Source organism: Benincasa hispida, chromosome 3 (genome assembly GCF_027475165.1).
Source record: "Benincasa hispida cultivar pf3 chromosome 3, pf3_genome.v1.1, whole genome shotgun sequence".
Taxonomy (NCBI): Eukaryota; Viridiplantae; Streptophyta; class Magnoliopsida; order Cucurbitales; family Cucurbitaceae; genus Benincasa; species Benincasa hispida.
In genome coordinates this window covers 4169826-4180456 of record NC_143480.1, presented here as the reverse complement: position 1 = coordinate 4180456, position 10631 = coordinate 4169826, and the positions used below count along the sequence as shown (strand labels likewise).

Here is a 10631-nt window from a genome sequence, read left to right as displayed (position 1 = left end):
GTGGAAATATACAAGGTTCAATTTTCAAGATACAGCCTAAAGGATCTATAGTATAGGGATAAGGCTAGGTACCTTATCCTAGTAACACTATGGATATGACCCACTTTGTATTTCATACAAACATAATGATCCAACGCGTTCGTGTAGGTGACATGCGAGTGGGATATCCTACGCAATGAGTATGCATAAAACCTGACCGCGAAATAGTAACCACTAGATGTAACACCGTTGACTAGTTAGATTTCTATTTCAATAGAGTGACTTAGGCAACTTAGTCTTAATCTTGAGTTTATTATGAACTTCTTTTCATAAGGAATTATCCTTTGAATTGTATGAGTGAGAGTGGTCAGTTCGCCAACTCAATAAGCCTACCATTTTAGGGACAATACAAAGTGGGGAGCTAGGAACATCATAATACAAGATAGATTTCACTCCTTCCCAACTTTAGGGTAAGTAGATAAGTGTTCCCTTAAATGGTGTCCAAGACTTGAACAAAATGCTCTACCCTTTCATTGGTTCGAGAAGGGTTTTTGTTTAATAGTTGGACCATAAACAAATTGTTTATTAGAGGAGCAGAGGTACTTAAGGATACAAAGGTAACATAGGGGTAAAACGGTAATTTGATCCAATTGGTGTTATGACACTCGTGAAGGACTAACTTGTTGTTATTAGTCTATATCCGTGGAAACATAAATATATCTACAGTGAGGAGGGTGCAGTTGTGGGTCTTTAGTGGAGTGTACCCACAGTTAATGTATATTGGTTAATGTGGTCAATGAGTTTAACTAATTAGTCTCATATCATTGGAGCTTCTGATTTGTAGGACCATGAGATCCCCTTCCTAGCTAGTAAAGTGAATTGAGATAATTATTTCTTGAATAGAGTTTGAAATATTCAAATTCACTAAGGGAAATAATATAATGTATAATGTTACATTATAATATAAAATTTATATTTTAATTAAACTTTATAATATAAATTTAATTTTGGATATGATTCACAATTAATTTATGGAGAACTAAATATTTGAAAGAGTTCAACTATTAATTTAATATGAGTTGGATTCATATTAAAACTATAGATTAAAATTAATATGTATTTAATGCACATTAAAACTATAGGTTATGAGAGAAATACAATTGACTATGATTCGAATGTAGACTAAATTAAATATTTGATATTTAGTTAGATAATTATTTAATTGGAGAATTATATAATTATTTAATTAAAATTTATTAAATTAAATTAATTGAATTAAAACTATAGATTATGTGAGAGATGTTTCATTTAATATGATTTAAATAAAATGATGAATTAAATTAGATTTAATTAATTTAATTATTTTATTAAATGAATTAAATCAGATAACTCCCAATAGGGAAGTTATCTGAAACGTGGGCTAGCCCACGTTTACTCACTCTCTCCCTCATTTTGGTTGAAAAACCTGCAAAACGTAGTTTTTGCAAGATTTGTGTTTTCAACCTACGAAATTTTTCTGCATTCATAACTCTCTCAAAATTATCCACCTTCTTTCTATATTCATTTAGTTCCCACAAACCAATTTTACCTCAAGAATTCTTAAAGGATAGGGAATTACCTCTTTTTGTGGTGTTCGTGAAATCCCAAGGAGTTTTGGCCATTTTCATTTGAGGTTTCTACAAAAGTAAGTTCTTTCGCTTTTTCTCTGTAATTTTAAAGCATGCTTGACCTAAGATTAATTTTGTAGTAGGTTATATCTTCAATTTTGGTCGATGTAATGTTTATCTGAATTTTCCAATGTATGGGTATTTTAGAATACCTAAATTAATTATGGGAATGGTCCTGTGTTTTTTTCCGTTGTGTTAGGGCTTTCATCCCTATAGAACTAGTGTCTATAAAGTTAATTTTCAAAAACAAAAACAAAATGGTTACCAAACCGTAACCCAACCCAACCGAATTTTAAGGATTGGGTTGGAGATTTTGTTTAGGTCTTTTAGGTTGCCAACCTATCCAACTTGAATTTTCAGGTTGATCGAAAAAATACCCTCAACCCAACCCAAACAATGTACACCCCTACATGAATAGAACCATAACTCAATTAATGTGTTTTTAAAAATAATAATTAAAAAAAGCTCAATTAACTTGCACTATCGACTTTGAGATTTGAGGTTTAATCCTTCCATATACTTCCGCTAGCAGTTTAAAAAATCATCTCACAAAAGTTTTTAAATACTTGCAAAACTTTTTATACATGGAAGATGAATAATAGAAATATCTGTATTAATTTTATTTTTCAACAAATTTATACTTAATTACTATTTTTATTACTTAAATTAGAAATTTGAACTATCAACGTTACTTTTTATTGTCATTTTTTTAAATAAAATTAATGTTTATTGTAAATATATTTATTTATTTTTATATAGATTGGTATCAATTTAACCGTAAAAGTAACACTAAATTTGATTTATAATTATTTTTGAGGTCTTACATTTAATTAATTAATTATAACATTTTTTTAAAAAAAACTATAACATATTACATTAAAAATATAACTAAATCTGGTCTTGGTTTTGCCGGTATCAAGCGATTTCATTGTTCTGCCGGTCGGGGTTTTGAATTCCACTGGAAGCAATTTTTGGTTCTTTCCAATTTTTATTTTTATTTTTATGTTTTTGAATGATTCAATTTTTATATCATATTCAATATTCCATCCAAATATTTCTTAAGTTTTCTTTATTTATGTATTTATATATTATTTTAATAAATTTCAATTTTTTAATTTTCGTATTTTAAATTTTATGCAATAATATAGTTAAGTTAGTTGTGAGTTTAAAATTATTTAAGACAATAACTAAGTGAGGGATGACATTGTCGATCAAGTTTGGACATTATTTGAAGGATAGATATATATTTGTTTTTGCATTTAGTTATATATTGAATCTTATTTGTATTACATGATATAAATATTTTATATATTTTTTTTCAATATTTAGTGTATGATATATTTTTTTATATTATATTATTAAAAAAATAAGAAATAAGAAATTAGAAATAGTTATGTTTCTGATTCTAAAAGTAGAAAATAAGAATAAGAATTAAATATATTATTATTTCTAGTTATTAAAATATAAAATAGAATAATTATAATTGGTAACATTTTTAGAAATAATGATCAAGTACATAACATCATTTTTAAAAAAATTACAAATATAACTAAATCTACGAGCTAGACTTCTATCGTTGATAGTCTATCAATGATAGGTCTATCACCAATAATATGATCTATCATCGATAGACTCCCTACCAATAGTATAGTTTATTATCCATAGACCGTTTAAATTTTGTCATATTTTTACCGATTAAAACTTTTTAAGTTTAATGTCCGCCTTTTTTTGATGAGATACATAAAGGAAAGCCAGAAAACGGGAAATATTACATTATCAAACCGGCTTCAAGTGATGGAGTTGGTTGAAAATGGTTAAAAGACTCGAGACCGTTGAAATTGGCGGGACTCGGAAAAGCATCCATAGTGTAGCGCAGATTCTCCCGGGAAAATGTCGATTTCCGGAATAGGCGACAATGGCGGCAATGAATCAGCGCTCATCTTCTCGAGCACAGCCTCATGATCCCCCTGCCGTGTTTGCTTTTAGGCACTGGACTCCTTCCGAACCTCAACCCAAACTACAGGTGATTTCATCAGATTGCTCGTTTCTGACTCTACTTCGAGGCTAGTTTGAGGAATAGGTGTTTCCGCTTCTAGATTTGTGGTCATCTCTCTGGAGCATGGATTTTGGACTTCGTTGCATCTAAATTGCGCTGCATCCTTTGTCTTCTTCTTCCTTTTTATAACAATGGTCTGAGGCAGTAGATTCAGCTTCATGGTAGCATAAATCAAGAAAGAGGAGGCCCTATTTCACTTGAAACTGTGGTTTTCTGATTCGTTAGCTGAAATTTCCTTGCTGCGCAATTTAAGTTGTAACTGGACCTAGGTATATGCTCACCGGCGCAGTTGCTTGCAGTTCCATTGCCCTCGTTTTGTTCGTTATATACCAGTGGCTACGGCGTAGATGCTAAACCAAGTTTTGTATATTTTCAGATGCAACAAATTACTGCTCATTGATTATTGCCAAAGCAACGGTGAGTACAAGTACATATTGATCGATGTAGGGAAGCCGTCTTTAGGGAGCAAGTTCAAAGATGGTTTTCTCGCCATAAAATTGCTTGCGCGGATTCTGTGAGTCGTTTTCACTTGCTTTTTATGTTTTTATGTAACTGATGTACAATTTATTGCAAAATTTCAAAATAAAACGTAAGATAATTATGATCAGGACGTTATTTCTGTCTCCCCTCCGTTATTGCTTTCAGAAGCAATTTTTGTTTGTCTTGGTTTCACATTTGCACTTTTAAAGTGCTTGAACCTTATATGGATCACATTTCTGTTTTGCGCCATTTTTTTGAAAATGAAATTTCATTATCCTTTTAATCAAAGAACATTTTCTTTGCAATAAATTTGGCTCTTAGGGCATGTTTCTTTTTCTTTCAAAATTCTTCAGATTATTTTGACTCATGAACATGTGGATGGGATTCTTGGTTTGGATGATATACGTATTGTGCAACCTTTTAGTACCACAAATGAATTTAACTTGACGCCTGTTTACCTAGCACAAGATATGAATACGACAAAGAGGTACATATGTGGCTACCTTTTCTTTCCTTTTTTCTTTAGATTATTTTCCATAGCATCTTACCTCATAGTTAATTCGCCATGGAGTTATTTGCCTTTGTTTTAAATGTTGCGCAAGCTGCTTGTTCAAAGATACTTTATTAAATGGACTAGATGTCTGATGATGGAAGAATTCCTATTAAGTGAGACTGGTAGCGCAGCTTGACTGGAGAATCATCGAGGACATGAGGCTCACAGTTTGTTCCTTTCCCAGTTTGTTCACCTTGTCTTTCTTTAAATATAATATATACAAATATTTCTTCTGTTCTCCTTCTTACCTGTAACTGTTCGAGTTCAGTTTATGCATGGAGAAGATTATGTCTGTCTGGGTTTTCTCTTTGGGGGAAAAACATAAAGTTGCCTATATATCTGATGTCTCAAGATTTTGTCCAAGCACAGAACACAGTTAGTGTTGTTTCATTCATCTCCTCTATTAGAATATGCTTACGTTTCTGTTTTCTTGCACTTCTCTTTTGGATTTTCCATGATATTATGAAATACACACAGATCAGTTGCTAAAGTTTGCAAACGTCCTCTAAGAGCCTCTTGTGCAGAATATGGTATGCTAGGTAGCTAGAGTAATGTTTGTAGGAAACTGCTAACTTCTTATACTACAATGTGATACTAAGCCAGAAATGGCCTTTTTTTTTTTTTCCTTTTTTGAACGTATTAGTCATTGGATCAAATCATTGAAAATGGCTTCTACAATTGACTAGTATCTTGAAGCTCATTTATAGAAGATTTTCTTTTATCAAGATGACGTGGAGGGATTCTGAAGTTCCCATGTGCAAAAACAGATTCTCCAGAAATCTTTTTTAACGGTAGTAAATCTGAAAAGATTCCACGTTTAGAACTACAATTTGGGGTAACCCTGCCTTGAATCCCTATACTTGGCATAAAAATATTACATCTTTACGGGTTTATATTATTGAATTTACGTTCTTTGCTATTGAGTAGCCCATAGCTGTATATTGAGTATGCTGCTTTTCTTGTTTTGTCCAGCAGAAAGCTTCAGAGACTAGTTGCTGCGAAAAAATTGGATGTTATCTTGATCTTGGAGATTTTGGTTCTTTGTCTACTTCTGTTTCCTTTTTGTTCATGGGTTAAGGCTAAGGATCTTCCAGTCATGCCATTTAAAAAGGATTCTTCCAAGACTTCAAGATAAATTTTAAGCAAGAGAACATTTCTTTAGAGAACTCAAGGATACAAATGTACAACCTATAGAACAGATCCTGTTCAAGTAAGATCGTAAGCAAGAGAACATTTCTAATATTTATTTTTGCGCTGCAGTCATTTCAAAGGGTGAAGCGGGTGTTGGATCTTCTCATCTTGGATGCACTGCGTAGGATCAATGACACAAATCTGAAGAAATTTATTCTGTGAAGTTCTTTGTGATGTATATGAGAAGAATGATTCGTAATTCACACGAACACTTAGAAATCATACTGAAGCCAACTAGCTCACATGATTCGTTTTATTTGAAGCCTTTTACCCTGTATTGCTTGGCTTCCCAACTTCTCCACCTCTATATTTATTTCTATCCCCTGTATATTTACAGTGATAACTTACTCCCCCTACTTTAATTTGAACCATTTATTTTGTTGACACTTTATCGGAGTTATTTAATGAATTAGACATTTTAAGGTATACGCAAGACCACAATTTTTAATTAACTTGATATACATATGCACATGTGAGGTCGTAAATGTTTTGTTAATCATTCATGTGAATGTGAAATACTGTTGTCTATTGTTCAATGTGAAATGTGAGGTGGGCAATGCTTGATTGTTTTAATAAAAGTTGCCACACATATGGAGGTGCGTATAAGTTTTTTCAAGTATACTTGCACCACCATCTCGATCAGAGGATTATCGTTGGCAATATATTACCTAAGTGATTATAAATTTATGAACTTTCTAAATTTATTTGTTGGCTTGCAGTGGTTCAACTACAAGAAGTTGAAGTACAACCAAATAGCAGAACTAAACAACAGTCTAATAACCTCTGTTATTTATATTCTAATTTCTCTGTTGGCAATCTTCTATATAAGAGATTGCAAAAGTTATCTTGATCTTCTTAAATATTCTTTTTCTGTCTTAATTCACATAAGTCATTGGGAAGTTTCTTAGATTACTCTTCTACAGTATTAGAAGTGTTCATTGGAGAAACTTTTCGTTGACTGATGCCAATGAAATTAATCTTGTACCTGTTTTCTGCCTTGAAGATAGTTTTCCTTAGATTCTGTATTTCACCTTCTCATTACAGACTGATTCCCACAATGTCCATTTCTGCCTTCTGCAGGTTTTGTAGACATCTTTATGAGTTTGGTTTTAGTAATTACTTTCATGACATTATATCTCTTGGGTCTTTTGACAGACTCTTGAAGCAGTGAAAAGCAAATGCCAAAGCAAGCCATGCTAATTGGGATGGTTCATGGATTTGATCACCACATGGCTAAAAGGTATAAAATTTACATTCCGGTCCTAAAAATGGAACTAATTAAGTTATAAATATTCAATCAATGACTGTCCTGCACATGGCTGTCAAGTTATAGAGATCGTTCCATCGTTCCAAAGGATTCTACCCCACCCCACCCCACCAAGATGGGATTTTCAGTACTGATCTTTATGTCCTATCATCACACTCATGATGGTCTTAAATCTCTATAGACCCATAATGAGGTAATGTTTCTTCATTTAGGTCCTTTAAAGGGGCAACATGATTACCATTCACTTCTTCGAAAGCTATCGTTAATGGTAGTATTAACTATACAACCTCGCAAGTGAAGAAAGTAAACCAAACATTCTACACACCATGGGTGGATGTGCTATTAGAGAATGATACACCTTAATGAAGCATAATGATAGAAATGCTATTAAGGGATGCATTAGTAATTAGTTAGGAAAGTTGTTATGGTATTTAGTTATAAATAGAGGGAGTGGAGAAGGAGGAAGATAGATATTGATCAAGTTAGTTTAGGCTCGAGTGTTCTTGAGAAAAGGATTGTCCAAGTGCCTTAAATTACTTGGTTTATCTTGTAGCTATTTTATGTTTTATGTTGCAATATATTTTTGGGTTCTATCACATTATCTACGTGATTGCTTTTTATTAACACCTTGAGTTTTCTTTTTCTTTTTCTTTTTCTTTTTCTTTTTCATTTTTTTGGGAGTCAAAACAACATTCAGTTCATGTCCTACTCATGTTTGTGAGAATAGAGTTTATATGGAATTTGAATCCCTTATCTGAGCTGGACGGGGGCCGGAATTGTATTGTGACAGAAGAAAAATGGAGTTAGTATGGTTAGCCATTATTTAAGTAGGTACAACGAGTGCAAGGGGAAAGTATTCAAACCATCAAACACTGTAAAGTTCAAACCAAATATACCAAACAGAAAAGTAGAGAAAGAAACTTTGTTCAAACTAAACCGTCAAAACTTTGAAAATGGAAGGAAAATTAGCAAACATATGAATGATGATGGATCATGGGACCCATTTGGAAAGACGAAACATAATTATGCAATTCCTTTTAACAACCCCACGATCTCCTTCCTCAATTTCTCTGTTCATTTTAGAATCTTCCACAGCAAAGCTGGAAAAGTTAAAATTTAATAGAGAGACAATATGGAGCTTATGGTATACAAAGTAGGACCTTGCGTGAATAAAGCTTGGAATAGTCTTTTTTGTTCGTTCGTTTGTTTGTTTTCCCTTCAATAATAACAATGCGTATTGAAAACTTTTCTTTTTCAAATATTTTATTTTTGGGAGACATTATGGAAACATACATTGTAGTAGAGTTTATTACTGAAAATCTGTTGCAAAAACTGCTCAAGCAACCAATCATGAAGAATTATTATTGCTTAAATCTTCACTTTCTTTTTATCTTTTTTCCCTCTTGAGTTTTTAGTTTTTTTTTTTTTTTCCTTTCTCCTAAACAGAAATTTCTTATTTTCTTCTGTAGTTGGATATTGTATAAAGTAGACATTTCTTATCTATTTTTCAAGGAAAAGTATATCAATGGCACATGAAGAGACAAGGGCAAAATACAAGAAGGATGTATCAGAAGCATTGTACTATGATAGAGAAGTTTTGAGAGAAAAGGTAAGTTTCTTACATACCATGACACGTTCTGAACTTTACATATTTACTTCTTAAAGTACTAGGAAATTTCAACTTCTTCCTCATTGGTTGGTAACTTTTTCATCCAAAGCTTAGGTGAAATTTTTATTACTATCCTTATTAATATAAGTAGTTTCATTTGGTGTTTATAAAAAGAAGAGAGGACGGTCTTTGAATTTGTTTAAATAAATGAAGATTTTTGGAAAGTGTGGTCTTCCTGTTGTCTTGAAAAGGGGAACCATAGGAAAAACTTTGATCAAAGATCACAAAGAAATAAATATAGGTTGATTTGTCTTAATCCAACATCTCCCCATTGGAAGGGAATTTTGATGCCCTGTACATTTACTGATCATCTAAGATATTTTCAATAATCATAATAATATCCTATCCCTATTGTTGATTTTTGTCCTCATTACATCTTTGGATAGATGGTTATGTAACCCTCCCACCACTCTATTTCACAGCCACTCTTTTTCTGCAATAACATTCTTTTACACAGGCATCGTACAAGTGGGGATAAAGAGAATATCAATTCTAAAGGAAACGTAAATATAAATTGGATTTTGTCCGTTTAACCACGAGTTAATTTAAGAGTTCAACTTGAATATAGTTCAATTAGTTAAGACATGTACTTATGACCAAGACGATATATTCGAATCTCTCCCTCCCATGTGTTCTTGAATTAGGAAAAAAGACTTTGAGGACATTTGGGCCCTTGACTTGTCTTAAGTTGAGTGTGTTATCATAGCCAATCCAATGTTTGGTCCACCCATTATAATAGTTGAAGTTTTCAATTATCATAAATCACATTTTAAAACTATTTAAAAACCCTCATTTTCTACCGTGCTTATTATTTTGTAAACATTTTCTCTCCTCATTTATAACACAATTAAAATAGTCATCACTCCAAATACAGACTATTAAAGCTCAACACCGCAAACACAAATTATTAAAACTAATAGACAATAAAACCAACTTAGGGGGCGTTTGGGGCAATGACTATGCTAGGACTATGATAACCACCTCTTACTGTAGTACATAATATTTTGTAATTTTCAATTAGTTACAGTCAACATTATTTCAAAATACCCATTTTCTATAGTATTTACTATTTGCTACAATTTTTATTATTTTATATTCATCATTTTTTTATTATTTGCTAGAGTGTTTACCCTTTCTTTCTCAAACTAAAATAGTTTACACCTCAAACACATACTATTATAACTCAAACTAAAATAATCTACACCCTAAACACAAACTATTATAATCCAACTATAATAACCTAGTACTATATTAAGAATTCCTTGCCTCAAACGCCCCTTAAGTGTTCAAAACATTCCCTTGCATGATTAATGTTTGGAAAATTATTGGCAGATTAGAATGTGAATTGCTAAGGGAATGTGAAAAGAAGGTTAGAACTATGGATGGATATGTTAAATCAAGTGAACATTTCCAACCCAGGTCCACAAAAGGAATTAATGAAAGGAAGTGGGCCTGGAAACAAAAAAGAAAAGAAAAAGGAGCCGAAATGTCTAAAAACGTGGAGAGTATGGTCAAAGAAAGCAGCTAAGGAGTCGAATCATGTCTGTATTGTTCAAAGAGATTGCAAATGGTCAAATAAAATCAACAAGGACGTGTAATTCATGCCCTAACACACCACCAAAAGACATGTCCAACCCACCCAACACAACACGTGACCTACACCCAATTCCTTCCTTTCCCTTTGATTCTCCATAAAGAATGTTTTTGGACTTCACACTTTCACCCTCCCCATCAAATTCTCCTGGAAAATATTATTATTACAAACCCCA

At 32.3% G+C, this 10631-nt stretch overlaps 1 pseudogene across 1 annotated transcript; it reads left to right on the top strand.

The window, feature by feature from the left end:
* Positions 1-3608: 3608 nt before the first annotated feature.
* On the top strand, positions 3609-6352 carry LOC120073048 (putative hydrolase C777.06c; annotated as a pseudogene). The gene is made up of 5 exons (XR_016528373.1): positions 3609-3669; positions 4079-4171; positions 4536-4669; positions 4955-5110; positions 5462-6352. The product of XR_016528373.1 is annotated as a putative hydrolase C777.06c (transcript).
* The last annotated feature ends 4279 nt before the right edge of the window (positions 6353-10631 follow it).